The following is a 15387-nucleotide window of genomic DNA, read 5'->3' on the forward strand; positions in this document are numbered from 1 at the left end:
GGATCTGGGATGTCTTTAGACCGTCATACAGGTATCTTTAGGGTCCATTCACACAGGTTTTCCGTTCAGGTCTGCCGGTCAGGTTTTCAGGAGGACCTGTTCGGCCCCCTAGTCTCCCCTATGGAGCGGTGGGTGGTTCGCCGACACCCGCCGCCATCGAATCCTGTCCGCAAAATCCAGACAGATGGTGGTAATATTTTCCATCTGTCTGGCGGATCGGATGAAAACAGACAGGCGACCGGTTTACAGTAAACCCCCCTCCATTGCGGGGGTTACGTTCCGGACCCAGCCGCGAAAAGTGAAAATCCGCGAAATAGAAAAACCCTATTAAAATGCATTGTAGGCATGTTTTTTTTACTGCCACTGTACGTGTAAAAGCATTTTAAGGTCTTTAAACACACTTTTAAAACAATAGAAACTCATTTAAACACATAAAAGATACTGAGAGACATAGCAAGAGCTATGGAAAACACAAAAATATTTCATTTTTTATGATTTATATAGTAAAATAACATTACAAAAAAAAAAAAACGCAATATATCGGGACTGCAAAAATTGAACCGCGATGGAGCGGGGGTTTACTGTATACCAGATTTTCCCATAGAGGAGAGCAGGAGTGTGTCTTTGTTCACTCTGCACAGTGAAGTGGACAGGACCTGTCATTCACCTGCTCAGCGGGGGTCAGCAGAGCGATCCTCCGCTGAGCAAAAGGATCCCGTTAAGGTGTGGCACCTGTGTGAAAGGGGCCTTAGATGTAATTTCAGTAAAAATGCATTTGAATGCTGCCCATACGAGTTACAATATGACTGTTCTGAAATAAAAATTTTGATGACAGCACCATTTCTTACAGAGATTAGTGACACGGTCACCTGGCCCATGCAAGGAAAAATGATAGTGTATCTGCAAAGGCCCCAAAACCCTTATCCTCCCTTATTCCTGGATCACAGCTGGCGCTAAACATTTCGGGGCATTGGCAACCTGGAGCAGCTTTGATGTAATTTCCTTGGTCATATGACAGTGTTTGGCCCTAGCGATTAGCAATGCTTTAGCACTATCACAAGGGAACATGTCACATACTACAACATATTCAGTAGTGGCATGTAGTGTTAGCTGTGATGAAGGAAGGAACTTCAAGTTAAGCATGAGGAATTTGAGGGCCCAGTTGCAAAGACAACGCATGGGCAGGCTGACAGTGTTTCTTTAAGAACACTTTAAAAAACAAAAAAAAAAAAAACACACATATAAAAAAACTATTTGCCTAGGTGGAAAATTCTATTGGAATCCATTCAAACTGATCTCTTTGCTGTGTAAAATAATCATTTAAATTGATCAAATCTAATACTGTTTATTTTTAGGTGTATGGCCAGCATATTTCTGAACAGTCCTTATTTTAATTTTATTGACTAGGTTATCCAACATCTGGTGCTTATGTACAAGGCCATAAACATCATTGCACCCAGAATCCTGTGTCTGGCCCGCACACTGCAATAATTCGCTCACTGTACCCCTGAGTGGATATCAATCTAAAAAAAAGAAAAGATTAGCCCAAAAAAATAAGCACTCCTGCTGAACTTTGCATATGTATCGAGTTTGTATTAAAATTAAAACACTGTCAATACTGCTATAAATTTATTTCTATAAATCTCTTTGGATTTTTTTTTGGGGGGAGCTGGATTTAAGTTGTCCACAACCCCTGTAACGGACCTTCTTATAAAGATTTTTGGTAATAAGTTATATACATACACCATATATTCTGTGGATGTGAGACACAGGTTGAAAATAAATGTAGATTACGGTGCCCAGAATGCTACTTTAGAAGTACAGATTAGTGGTGCACTGTAATGAAAATTCTGGTGCCCAAACTAAAAGTGACGGTTTTTTAAAAGAAAAAAAAAAAAAAAAAAATTATATATATACATACATACACATAATACACATAATTATTTATAAAGTGTATATGTGTGTGTGTGTGTGTATATATATATATATATATATACACACATATACACACACACACACACACTGTGTATATATATATATATATATATACACACACACACACATATACACTTTATAAATAATTATATTCGACTTTTTAATGATATTAATTTAAATGAATATGAATTTATTGTTGGCCTTTATTGGCACCTTCTGAAGTGGTGTTAAGAATCCTGCTTGCTGCATTTTTGGTACATATTTGGTCAGTTAAAAAAAAAAAGAAAATGCATCCCCCATTGAAATGCATTGAAAACGCAGCAAGAACACATCAAAAATGCACCGTGTTGCAGTTTTTGAGTCACATGACCTATGAAACACCATAAGCACGGTAAACACGCAGCAAAATCGTGACAAAAATCCCAGGCGTTTTCGGCAGCCATTATCGGCACAGCGCTGAAAACCCTTTTTTTGCCTGGTGGTGTTCAGTGGCCGAAATTTCGGTGCATCACTAGCACAGATCCAAAATTCTGAGCAAGGCAATCAACAATGGGACAGTCCAACCAAAACTGACGTCATCTGTGACATGAGGGGGTGGGGCCTCCCGATGACGTCATCGGGAGGCCACACCCACAATGGCTATATAACAAGCTGCAGAGACCGGAGACCGGCATAATCAGAGACATCGTCTGAGGAGGACCGGAGGAAGAAGAAGAGCAGAGGGCAAAAGAGCAGAAGATTGGACAGCAGAAGAGCGGACAGCAAAACAGCAGAAGACAAGAAGAGCGGAGAGGTGAAGACAAGAAGAGCAGAGAGGGAGAAGACCAGAGCGGAGAAGTCCGGATGAAGATTTTTAATAAACTTTCCAAAACGTCTCCTGTCGTTATTTCCATACACTGCCTTTTATGGGGTGAATGGGTAGGGGTACATTGTACCCCATACCCATTCACATAGGGAGGGGGTCCGGGATCTTGGGGGCCCCCTGGTTAAAGGGGGTTTCCAGATTCCGATGAGCCCACTGCCAGCAGACCCCCATAACCACCGGCCAGGGTTGTGGGGATGAGACCCTTGTCCCCATCAACATGGGGGCAAGGTGCTTTGAGGTGGGGGTGCAGAGCTCCCCCTGCCCCAAAGCACCAACACCCCCCCATGTTGAGGGCATGTGGCCTGGTATGGTCCAGAGGGGGTGGGGCCGCTCACTCGTTCCCTCCCCTTTCCTGCCCTATCGGGCTGCGTGCTCGGATACGGGTCTGGTATGGATTTTGGGGGTGGACCCCACGCCGTTTTTTTTTGTTATTTTTTTATTTTATTTTATTGTTATTTTTTCAAAATTTACGCTCTTTTTTTGTTTATAGCGCAAAAAGTCAAAATCGCACAGGTGATCAAATACCACCAAAAGAAAGCTCTGTTTGTGGGAAATAAAGGACGTAAATTTTGTTTGGGTATGGCGTCGCACGACCGCGCAATTGTCAGTTAAAGTCGCACAGTGCCGAATCGCAAAAAGTGGCCTGGGCGTAAGACAGCAAAACCCTCTGGTGGTAAAGTGGTTAATGATGTCATCAAGATCAGTCAAGGCCTTTTTAGAAGTCTGGTCCGCAGACCAGCATTTGTGCCAAAAGACATGCCGAAAGACAACTGCTAAAACAGAGTCGAGCCACTGGGGGAGCCGCATCCAAAGAGGCATCACAGATAAACTGTGGCACCTGGACCAGTTGGTCCGCCAGCTCAGCAAAGGCTGGGGGGAGCTACTCCCCCTCCAGGTTACGACGTAAAGTCCTAGCCCGAGCGGTCAGCGTCTGCGACACCAGGACAATGGTGAATATTGGCCTCAGTGCCGAACCAGCCAGGGTGTACATTTTGCAGGCCACAGCCTCCGCCTTCCTGTCAGCAGGGTCCTTAAAAGGCCGGTGACTCTTTAACCGGAATCATGGTTGCCTTGTTTAATCTGGAAACCAGAGGGTTCACCACCGGTGGAACAGTCCACTTCCTAAGAAGGACTCCTTTCAGGGGCATCGCCTAGCAACTCGCTTAGGGACCCCAAGGGGACGCTTTGGTCGTCCCCACTTTTCAGCGACAAATCTGTCAAAATATGAGGGGAAAGGGAACTCCTTTGCTGCTTTGGATGGCTTGTGAGTGCCAAATGGGAACCTGCGCCTCTGTCCCAGCTGCAGCAGCATCCTTCAAATTTAAGTCTCAAGCACAGATACAATAACTGCATCCACCAGCGCCTTTTCGTGCACGGTTGCAGAAGAGGAGGAATCATCCTCACTAAATGAGGATTCAGGGTGCATGGTCACAGACCCAGCAGGATGACCCATGTCCACGGCGGCCGAATCAGATTCAGGATCTGAGGAGACTGATGAGGCAGGGGAAGGTAGGGGGCCCTATATGCCAGCCCGTCGCCTAAACACCACCTCCGCCCACAACATAGGGGACCCCAGGGCAGCCATCAGTGCATCGATGAATGGATAGGACCCAGAGGGCTCCACAGCCTCAGAGAGGGGATCAGGTGGAGAGATGTGCTCCAAAGACTCCATGAGTCACCAGGGGGACTCCACAAAAAAGTGTAAAACAACTTAGTGACAACCCCCACTGCTCTGGCAGCACCACCCAGTTGGCAGTCACAGAGCACCAAACGATTCGTAGCAGAGAGGGAGAGGACCCCACCAGACTCACCACCCAACAGAAACCAGGCATTGCAGCCACCAGAAAAATTTGCACTGCACGAGCGGCGATCAGAAAATGAAGGATCCAGGAGTTTGCACCAGGGAATGAGAAGGGGCTTATTCCACTGAAATCCCAGCTCAGAGGGCTCCACTGTCATTATTAATGGCAAACCACCGCAAAATCCCCACCGGACTAGACAAACATGGCCGCCGTACATGGAGAACACAGACTACAAGAAAATGGCGGCACCATGATGCTCCCAGGGACCCAGGAGGGATGCCTGGGCCTCAAGGACAGGCCCAGGCAAGACGGGGGGACCTGGCAGGAGCCCCCACCAGATACAACTCCCCCCCCGCACAGCCGATTGCCCGATCGCTGTCGGCGCACCCCCCCCACCCCCATCGCCAGCATAGCGCCCTGCCCCCCCCCCCCCCAGGAGGTGGACCAGAGCACCTACACAGCCCCAGCATAAGTGGAGGTGGGGTTAGGATGGGGTTAGGAGGAGGAGGAGAACCCAGGGGTCCGACTGTCTCAAGGAGGGGCCAACGGCCACCCCAAAACCCCCCAGGGGGAGAGAGGGTACCAGCTTCTCACTATTCCAGGAACCAGGTGGGCACCGCTCCAGACAGAACCTCCTCGCCAGCGAAATGGGGGGCTGTCTGCCAAGAGGAACGCTGCAACTCGGGCCAAGACCCAGTCATATGTGACCTCGTAAAGGCGTTTAACTTGCAGGCCAGCCCCCGTCTGGTGGGGCTATCTCACGGCCGACCTAGCGTGGAGCTGAGGTCCGTGTGCGCTCGCTGGCCAGACTGGGGTGACCACTGGATCTGGATTATTCAGCCCGTCACCCAGTCTGGCAGTTGATTGTAGATCTCACAGGAAAAAAAAACAGGAGAAAAATGCAATCTAAAAATAAAAAAAATTGCCAGGACCAGAGATCCCAGCAAGGAACTAGGTCCTTACTCCTGACCAGGCAGAAACAAACTGAGTACCTATAGCAGAAAGAGTGAGTATACCCCCTGGGACTGCCCATAGGCATAGCCAGTTTTTTTCTGCCTAGTGTCCTACTCCTGTAGGGGGCAGTATAACCCAAAAGTTAAGACTATCAGGAGCTGTGTCTGTAAATGAACGGAAAAGAAAAAAAGGTATTTAGCAGTTTAGATTTACTAAAACAATTGCATTTCCAGGTTCAGATATAGTGAATGCAGGATCCTGGGTTTCTATAAAATAAAAGGTTAAATAAAAGATGCTAGGAGCAGCAAACTATCAGACTATCCGCAACTGATATATACTGAAACTTTTGGGTGGACTTCCCCTTCACACCTCCTAGTACTATAAAAGTACACTGAAAATGTAAAAACAGTAAATAATGAATTATAATTTCTTAATGCATACAGAATCTTACAAAAGTGAGTAAACACCTCACATTTTTGTAAATATTTTATAATATATTTTCATGTGACAACACTGAAGAAATGACACTTTGCTACAATGTAAAGTAGTTAGTGTACAGCTTGTATAACAGTGTAAATTTGCCGTCCCCTCAAAATAACTGCCAATAATGTCTAATCCGCTGCAACAAATGTGAGTACACCGCTAAGTGAAAATGTCCAACTTTTCCCTCCCTGGTGTCAGGTGACTCAGTGTTACAAGGTCTCAGGTGTGAAAGGGGAGCGGTCTCTCATACTGGTCACTGGAGGTTCAACATGGAACCTCATGGCAAAAAACTCTCTGAAGATCTGAAAAAAAGAATTGTTGCTCTACATAAAGATGGCCTAGGCTATAAGAAGATTGCCAAGACCCTGAAACTGAGCTGCAGTACAGTGGCCAAGACCATACAGTGGTTTAACAGGAATGGTTCCACCCAGAACAGGCCTCGCCATGGTCGACCAAAGTTGTTGAGTGCACTTTAGACATTTTCACTTACGGGTGTACTCACTTTTGTTACCAGCGGTTTAGACATTAAGTGCCAGTTTACACTATAGTGATGTCAGACATCGCCTGTGATTCGCACCGCACTGCTCTACAAATCACATGCGATGTCTGTGCGATGCGAATTCAGCCATACAGATTGTATGGTTGACTTTGAATCGCATTCAGACCAAAGTCCTGCAGGACCCTTTTTTTGGTCCACACCAGAATCGGATCACATGGGTGTTTACACATACGCGCTCCGATTCCTGTCCAATTTAATTGTCATTAACTTTGTATTGACACTCCCAGCAGTTATCATATGGCAGGGTGAACTGCCTGCGAGTCGGATGCGATGCAGGAACTCACAGTGGATTCGCGGGGTTCCCGCATCGCACCAGTGTGAACCGGCACTGAGGGCTGTGTGTTGAGTTATTTTGCAGGTACAGCAAACTTACATTGTTATACAAGCTGTACACTCACTACTTTACATTGTAGCAAAGTGTAATTTCTTCAGTGTTGTCACATGAAAACATATAATAAAATATTTACAAAAACGTGAGGGGTGTACTCACTTTTGTGAGATACTGTATGAGGGCTGGTTCACATTTCTGCGAGTGCGCCGATCGCATGTAATTCGGAGCGCACTGCTCCTTCATTACATGCGATCGGAGGTGCGGATGCAAATTTTGTATGGCTGAATTCGCACTGTATCCGCACCAAACACGCACATGACCCTTTTTTCCAGCCACATCAGGAACGGATCGCACAGTGGTTCACACTTGTGAGATCCGATCCTGTGCGAACTGTCAGATCGCACTGCGATATGCGATCAAACCGGGGGTGTCGTTAACATTTCATTGACACCCCCTGCGTATCGCATATGGCAGTGTGAACTGGCAGATGTGCGTTTGCGATGCGGGTACAGGCTGCGAATTCGCAGCCTTCCCGCATCGCACAAGTGTGACCCGGCACTAAAGCCATGCAGGCCAGCAAAACCCTCCAAAGCTCGGCTGGATGTAAACATCTATTGGTGGCTGGTGCTGCAAAGGCCTGTCTGCAATAAAGGTGATTTTTGAAGCTACATCTGACCAGCGCTATACTTTTTAATAAGACACAGCGATATACGGGAGTGGAAAGTTTTTATGATGGCAGGATCTTAGCAAAAAAAAGCCCCAGAAATTTCCTCTACTAATGTTATCTCTGCTTCAGCAGATATTAAACCTGTAATTAAAATGTTCATCCTTTCATTTCTCAGATGAACTTTATTGCATATAATTGAGGTTCTATCTTACAAGTATTTAAATTAATGGAAACCTAAAACTATATTATTTTTATGCAAGGCCCCAGTCATTTATTATTCCTATTCATGCTCAGCACAAGTGGAATTCTACACATTGTTGTGCCTACATTGTTAAGCGCTCTAGTTTCGGGTTCTTAATCTGCCCCCACAGCTCATTGTACATGGACCCTATTGGCTATTTCTACAGTTTAGGTCCGACATATAAATGTCAGCAATGTGTAATCAGCAGCGCCAATGATTACACACTACTGTTTACATGTCAGCTCTGAATGAGTCAATCGTGTGGTGGCAGTGCAAGCGTAGAATGGCCAGCCTTAAAGTGGCTGTAAAGGCTGATGGTTTCATTCTATGCATTAAGGTAAAAAACCTTCAGTGTGCACCCTCCCTCCCAACCCTCCATACTTACTTAATACCGATCCAGCAATGTGCATGAAACCTGAGGCTCTCACGGGTCTCTCCCTCCTGACTGGCCATTGGCTTCCACTGGGGTGTCTGGGCTGAGCCACGCTCTTTGACTTGGATACAACGACCTGGCTCGGGAGCGAGCGCGCACAAGTGCCCCCACAACAAGCGGTTTGCTATGGGGCACTTGGCAAGGGGGAGGGGACCAGAGTGCCGGCGAGGGACCAGAGAAGAGAAGGATCAGGGCTGCTTTGTGTAAATTCATTGCACAGATCAGGTAAGTATAACAGGTTTGTTAGTTTTTTTTTTATACATTTTTTCTTTACAAATCACTTAAAAACATTTGTAAAGGTTCAGATTTATTTTCATTAAATAACAAACATGTTATACTTACCTGCACTGTGTAATGGTTTTACACAGAGCAGCACCAATCCTCTGCTTCTCAGGTCCTCCCCCCTGCTGAGTGCCCTCATAGAAAGCTGCTTAGTCTGGGGGCACTCTCCTGAGCCACCTCTGTGTGTCTATGAGACACCCAGCGCAGCTCGGCCCTGCTCCCTCCTCACAGGCTGTGATGGACAGCAGCAGAAGCCAATGGCTGCTGCTGCTGCTTTGTCTCGGCCAATGAGGAAGGAGAGACCTGGCAGAGCTTCTGCTCCCATGCACATATCTGGATCAGGACAGTATTGGGGGGCTCAGGGGGATATTAGGGGGCTGGGGGAGAAGCTGCACACAGAAGGCTTTTTTTAACCTTTATGCATAGAATGAAACCTTCAGCCTTTAAGTCACGACTGCCAAGCTCAGCCAGCCAACATGTAAACATCCATAGTGTGTAAATTTGACCTATGTAGGCCAATAGCGTACATTTATGCACTCCAGCAAATACTGTCTAAATAAGTGGTCTCCGTACTGGGGCCCGGGGGCCGAATGTGGCCCTTTACGTGCATTTTTCTGGCCCCTGGGGCATTATTCACCCCACTGTCTGCAACAGTAGGCCAAAGTTCTTGCTATTCCTTTCCTCCTACTGGCAACAATGATGGGACACTAGTCCTCCCACTGACACCAATGATGAGACACTATTCCTCCCACTGACACCAATGAGGGCAATATTCCTCCTACTGATACCAACAATGAGGCACTATTCCTCCCACTAACACTAACGATTGGGACACATTTCCTCTCATAGACCAATGATGGGGCACTCTTCGTCTCCCACTGACACCAACAATGGGGCACCATTCCTCCCACTGACACCAACAATGGGGCACTATTCCTCCCACTGACAACAATTGGCCACTATTTCTCACATTGAAACCAACGATGGGTAATTTTCCCCCCATTGACACCAATGATGGGCCACTATTCCTCCCACTGACACCAATAATGGGCACTATGGGAAACTATTCTCCCCCCTAATACCAAGGATGGGGAACTGTTTACGCCTACTAACATCATGTCATTTTCTAGTACCACTGGCCACAGTCCAGCCCCCTTAAAGTTCGAAGGTCTAAATGCAAAAAAGACATGCATTTTCACTTAAATCTTGGTGTGCTTTTAGTATTTCTTCTAGCTCTGTGCATGAATCCAGTGTGAAACTTTGCCTCTTTGCAGGAGCTTCCTGTAATAAAGACCGGTAATTGCTGCTCTCTCTCCTTGTGCCGGGTGACTGGTTTTATATTCATGCCTTCTGTAATTTTCTGCAGAAAGCCTGTAGTGAGTGGGGATGTTGGGTCCCTCCTACTGTTCTGCTCTCTAAACAGGCTATGTACAACACCGTGATGATGTCACTGCTACTTTTACAAGGTAAAATATGGGTTTGCAAATGCATTTGGTGCACACAAAGTGGATTTATGTCTTTTGCTGCTATTGTGGAATAAATGTCATCGAAAGTTTTTGTGCTCAGAGCTCAGCTTTAAAAGGAGACGTATAGGTAAAGCTGCTTTGTCTATACTTCTTCTATGGATCACAGCAGTGCAGTTAGTTCTGCACTCCTGGGACCCTTTTTCAGCTGAGGGTGGGCTAAACCCGCTGTTGGCTGATGTCACAGGCTCTGAAAAGATCCGGACCATTTGGTCAGGATCCACCCAGAAGCCTGGCTCAGCCTCGTAGCAGGGCTCTAAGAGGCCGAGCCAGCTGCTCCCGCCCCCTCCACAGCCCAGGAATCCAGTGAGCACTGGAGGGACAGAGCAGAGTGCCGCTGGCTGACAGTCACTGACTCGTTGCAGGCTAAAGACTGAGAGCTGAGCAATCAGCAATGTTTGATCGCTCAGTTTTGATCTTAGAGCCGGTGGGGGACAGATGCATCATTGGATCAGTGCTGTAGCCTTCTAGTTAAATATGACTGTTTATTTTTTTTTTAAATCTCATACTTCTCTTTTAACAAGGACTTTCACGGGAGGATTACAAATTATTATATTTATAAAAGCTGCAATTTTAAAATCTTGATTTTTTTTTTTTTTTTCAAATAAAAGCTCATATGAGATTTCAGCGACTGGGTTTGCATATACTTTCAATTTTCCATATCCCAAATGAATGCCATAAAATATTCTTTTTCTTGCCATTCCTAACATAAAGCTATACACTAGTTTCTATACCAGCTGTATGCTAATAGCATTCAAGGTTACGCTTGCTCGGCCTTCTCTCACACTGACAACACTTAGTAGTAATCTATAGTGCACTATACTCTCTTCTCTAGCTTACTGAAAAAGGAAATGTCAATCAGGGAAATGAATTTTAACTACTGTGCAAAGTCTCAGCAAGAATTATGTTACATGTTCAGGGTCAGCAGCATAGGACATGGACAGCCTGCAAAAACTACAGCAACAGTCTGCATGACAGTGTTCCAAACAAAAGATTCTAAACACTGTAACAACATTGTAAAAAATGAAAACAGTTAATAATTCTGGCTAATAGGAATATATTTAACCTCAAGTAAGCCTTGTTTTTTTTATTTTTTAAATGATGTGCAGGTCCTTGGGTATACTGAGCCACTATGTCTTGAACACACTTCTGGACAAATACTGCCATCTAGAGCTCAAAAATGTTTAGCATTCTGTCAAAAATACTTAAAATCGTGGTGCAATAGATTTGTTTATATAGCTATCCAATTAATTATTGTTACACAAAATGATCCGAATACCAACTACATTTTTTTTTTTTTTAAGTTATGTGTATAACAGAAATAATAATCGAACTCAAACAATTGTAATAAATGTCCACGAAATGTAAAAAAAAAAAAAAAAAGTGACCAAGAAAGTGTCACCATTTTGCTACATGGAAAAAAACAAGGCAATTTCAAAAGGACACCCTTAGGCTGCATTCACACCTGAGCGTATCATTTTCAGGTGTTTTTTAGACGTTTTTTTGAGCGTTTTCTGGGCATTTCTCTGGCGTTTGTTGGGCGTTTTATGAATGTTTTTAGGGCATTTTTTGAGCGTTTTTTTTGGGGGCGTTTTTTGCAGATGTTCTGATTTATGTAAAAAAATGGGTGCGTTAAAAGGGGTGGGGACTACCTGTGTGTTTGAAAAAACACCCATGAAAAGCCTGTGAAACACCGATAACGGCGTTTTAATGCATTCCTATGGGACCAGAACAGCTCTTGATTAGCCCAAAAAGAAGCTCCTGTACTTTTTTGAGCTACAGGCATTTTGGATTTTCACAGATGAGCTTCTTCTTAAAAGACCCAGAATTCCCTGGGTAAGGTCCTCTTACTGAGCTCAGGCCCAGCCCCATGCCCAAGGCTCTGTCCAATGAACTCGTCCCATGTAGCCTCCTGCTTGATCCAAGCTCTTGGCCATGCCCCCATCAGTCAAGGCTCTCTTTCCCTAAAGGGGTCAAGAGGCCTTCGTTTTATGGGCTGAAAAACGCTCAGGTGTGAACAGGGCCTAAACATGACTCCTACATAGTTCTGATATGGCATAGGACTACCTGACCCCATTTCAGTTCTTATCTATAAAACCTTTATTCCAGCATCTACAAAACAAGCTCAGCAGTCCTCTCCAAGCATATAGATCAGATGCTGATCCTTACCAAAGATCTTTTCTTAATTTTGAGGCAGTAATATAATTTACATATTAAGCCAGGTGACCCACATAAGACACCCATACTATGACACCATATTATTAAAACTGTGCAAAAAAGCAATAGTGGAGTGCAAAGAGCTGTAAGCCATAGTGTCCAATCAGCTTTCTAGTTTGGTTTGTCAGTGAGGGTAGTCCGGTTGATACTGGCGATTGCCGTTGGCGTGCTGGCGCAGTGCATGGATTATGGGTAATTTGACGTTACTAATGGGATTTTTAAAGTGCTATAGGACTTTTAGGAGTCGTTTTGGGATTTATTTACTAAAGCTAGAGAAAGCAAAATTAGTCCCAATTCTGCAGAGAAACCAATCAGCTTCTAACCTCAGCTTGTTTAATTAAGCTTTAGCAATAAAACCTGAAAGCAACAGGGCGTGTTTTACTGGTACTTTTAAGAACATTTATGCAGTGGCAGAATAATATACCTAGAAGTCAGGCCAATCAAGGAATCTGGAAATTAAGGACCAACTGTAAATGTATTTTCTTAGGTATACTGGCTACGGGGATCTGACTACCCTGCACTGGTGTAAAAGTTCCTTTGTACTACCCATAAGGAGAATCTAGCTGAACTCCTATACAAACAATTCTTGATAAATGTTTTAGGCCTCATGCACACGGAGCATTTGAAAAAATGAGCTGCAAAGCCCAGGAAAAAGCAGCACCCAAATAATTTCAATTGTCTAAACACCGAACAAATATATTATTGGAGAAAAAAAAAAAAACAGAAAAGAAACACACATTAAAGTAACTGTCCCTAAAATAAAAGTATCAAAAACAGCCAACCTGTAAAATAAGGAGTATTAATAACTAGCAGTCCCGGTGCAAGAATTTTCAGTATCTGACATGGCTACTATTTCAATATAGCTCTGCAGAATCACAGTAGTGGCATGGTGGCTGGAACCAAGGCAAACCAAACCAAAAGCCTAAGGGTCACAAGCATATGACACACCAGGAAGTGTCAGATACTGAAGATTCTTCCTCCAGCACAGCTTTTCAAGAGACAGCAAAGATCGGGATCAATGACAGCAGACTGGTAGGTGTTATCACTCTTTTATAGAGACTGGCTGTTTATAGTTTTTTTTTTTTCTTTGGTAATCGGTTTTAGAGCCGGTTCACACTGGGGCGACAAAGTCTCCCCGACTTTGAGCCGCCCCGTGCAGCACGACTTCATCGCGGCATGCAAACGACTTCTATAATAAAAGTCAATGCAAGCCGCTCCAATGTCACCCCGAAGTAGTGCAGGAACCTTTTTCTAAGTCGCTCTGATTAGAACGGTTCCACTGCACAGAATGGAGCACGACTTGTCAGGCAACCAAGTCGCCTGACAAGTCATGGCAGTGTGAGCTAGGTCTTAAAGTGTATGTAAACTCTAAATCAGGCATGTCCAACCTGTGGTCCGAGGGCCGCATGCGGCCCAGAACCGCAGGCAATGCGGCCCACTGGCCCCTGACAATCTTTTTTTGCTGGGGAGGAAGGAAGTCCGGACGTGGGCACGGCCAAAGCAGCTTCCAACTAACGGTAGGCAGAGGCTGAGGGGAGGGGGGGGGGGGGGGTTTGGGGAGTTGAGCATGTGCAGGGTTTCTGACTCCTACCACCATGACCACTTCAAATCACTGAAATGGTCATAGAGTGTTCCTTTATTGTCTCTCAGAAGAAAAAAACCTATGTATACTGATTCCATTTAATTTGATCATCCTCTAGTTGTGTTAAATTAGTGTGCGGCCCGAGAAAATTTCTCTACACTCAATGTGGCCCAGAGAGGCCAAAAGGTTGGACACCCATGCTCTAAATCAACATTTCAGTATGTTTAGTATCATGCATCTCTGCATGCAAATTTATTAAAAGAAGAAGGGTCAAAGCGCTTTTGACCATTCTTCTCCTGTGGGTCACAGGAATGCACTTAGTTCTGCATTCCTGTGACCCAGATTCAGCTGACAGTGGGCTAAAATCTGCTGTTGGCTGATGTCACAGCGCCAAATCAGGCTCTGGAGTGATCCCGGCTTTAATGTTGGGATTCACTCAGATGCCTGGACCGACAGCTGACTCAGCGCACCTCTGAGAGCCTGAGCCAGCCACTTCCACCCTCTCCACAGCCCAGCACTGGAGAGAGCACTGGAGAGACAGAGCAGGGAATCAGTGACTGACAGATGCAGCATCAGATCGATGCTGCAGCCACATAGGTGAGTATCAATGTTTATTTATTTTTATTTTTTTAACCAATAGATTTTGTGAATCTGTAAGTTTCTTATATGAGATCCTGTCAGTAACATCACTTCTTTTTGCAAGCATACAATGCTAATTTACTGCCTCTCAATCAGCTGCAGTGTTGTCAACCTACCATGCAAGCTTTCTCAGTCAGCCATTGGGCTGCCAATGTAAAAGCATTAAGAGGTAGCTCAACAGCCAACAGAAGGAGAGCACATGGAAAGGTAACAATGCTGCTGCTACATGCAAAGCAATGGAATATGGTTGCCAGCTTGCAATAGGCCTTCAAATGTTTATAAAGGTATACAACTCCTGTGCTCCCAAGCATGTTCTAATTCAAATCAACACTCATGGATAATGTGAACCATATGTTAAAATGCACTTTATTACACTCTCAAATACTGCTTACATTAGAACAAAATCAACAAGCATTGACAGGGGTACTGTATTTTCATGGTATGATATCACTTCTGGTCCACGCTCCTACAGGCTCCGACCTACGCGTTGCGCCACACATGTGAAGAAGTCCATGCTTGTTGATTTTATACTAATGTAAGCAGTATTTTTAGAGTAATAAAGAGCATTTTAAACATACTACACTTCTAAGTTGACTAAAGAACCCTAGTGAGTGAGAGGCCATACTACAGAGACACCTGGGATCCCAGAATACAACTCTCATGAGAGAAAAGCTAGCTGGATATGACCACGCAGTAGATGAGGGCACTGAGGTGATTGAGAAGAAGTGTTTTGAAGATTATTTAAAGCTGGAAGTTCCATTTATTCACTTCTAGTGCCGGTTCACACTATTGCGATGACAGACATCGCATGTGATTCAGAGCTCACTGCTCTTAAAATGACATGCGATGTCTGTGCGGTGCAAATTCAGCCATA

The 15387-nt window shown here is 44.8% G+C and overlaps 1 protein-coding gene across 1 annotated transcript in view; it reads right to left on the reverse strand.

Moving 5' to 3' along the window:
* Positions 1-15387, reverse strand: part of DYNC1I2 (dynein cytoplasmic 1 intermediate chain 2) — a 225430-nt gene that overhangs the window by 132957 nt on the left and 77086 nt on the right. The gene's annotated exons all lie outside the window — the stretch shown is intronic.

Source organism: Pelophylax lessonae (assembly GCF_965119305.1).
Source record: "Pelophylax lessonae genome assembly, chromosome: 6".
Taxonomy (NCBI): domain Eukaryota; kingdom Metazoa; phylum Chordata; class Amphibia; order Anura; family Ranidae; genus Pelophylax; species Pelophylax lessonae.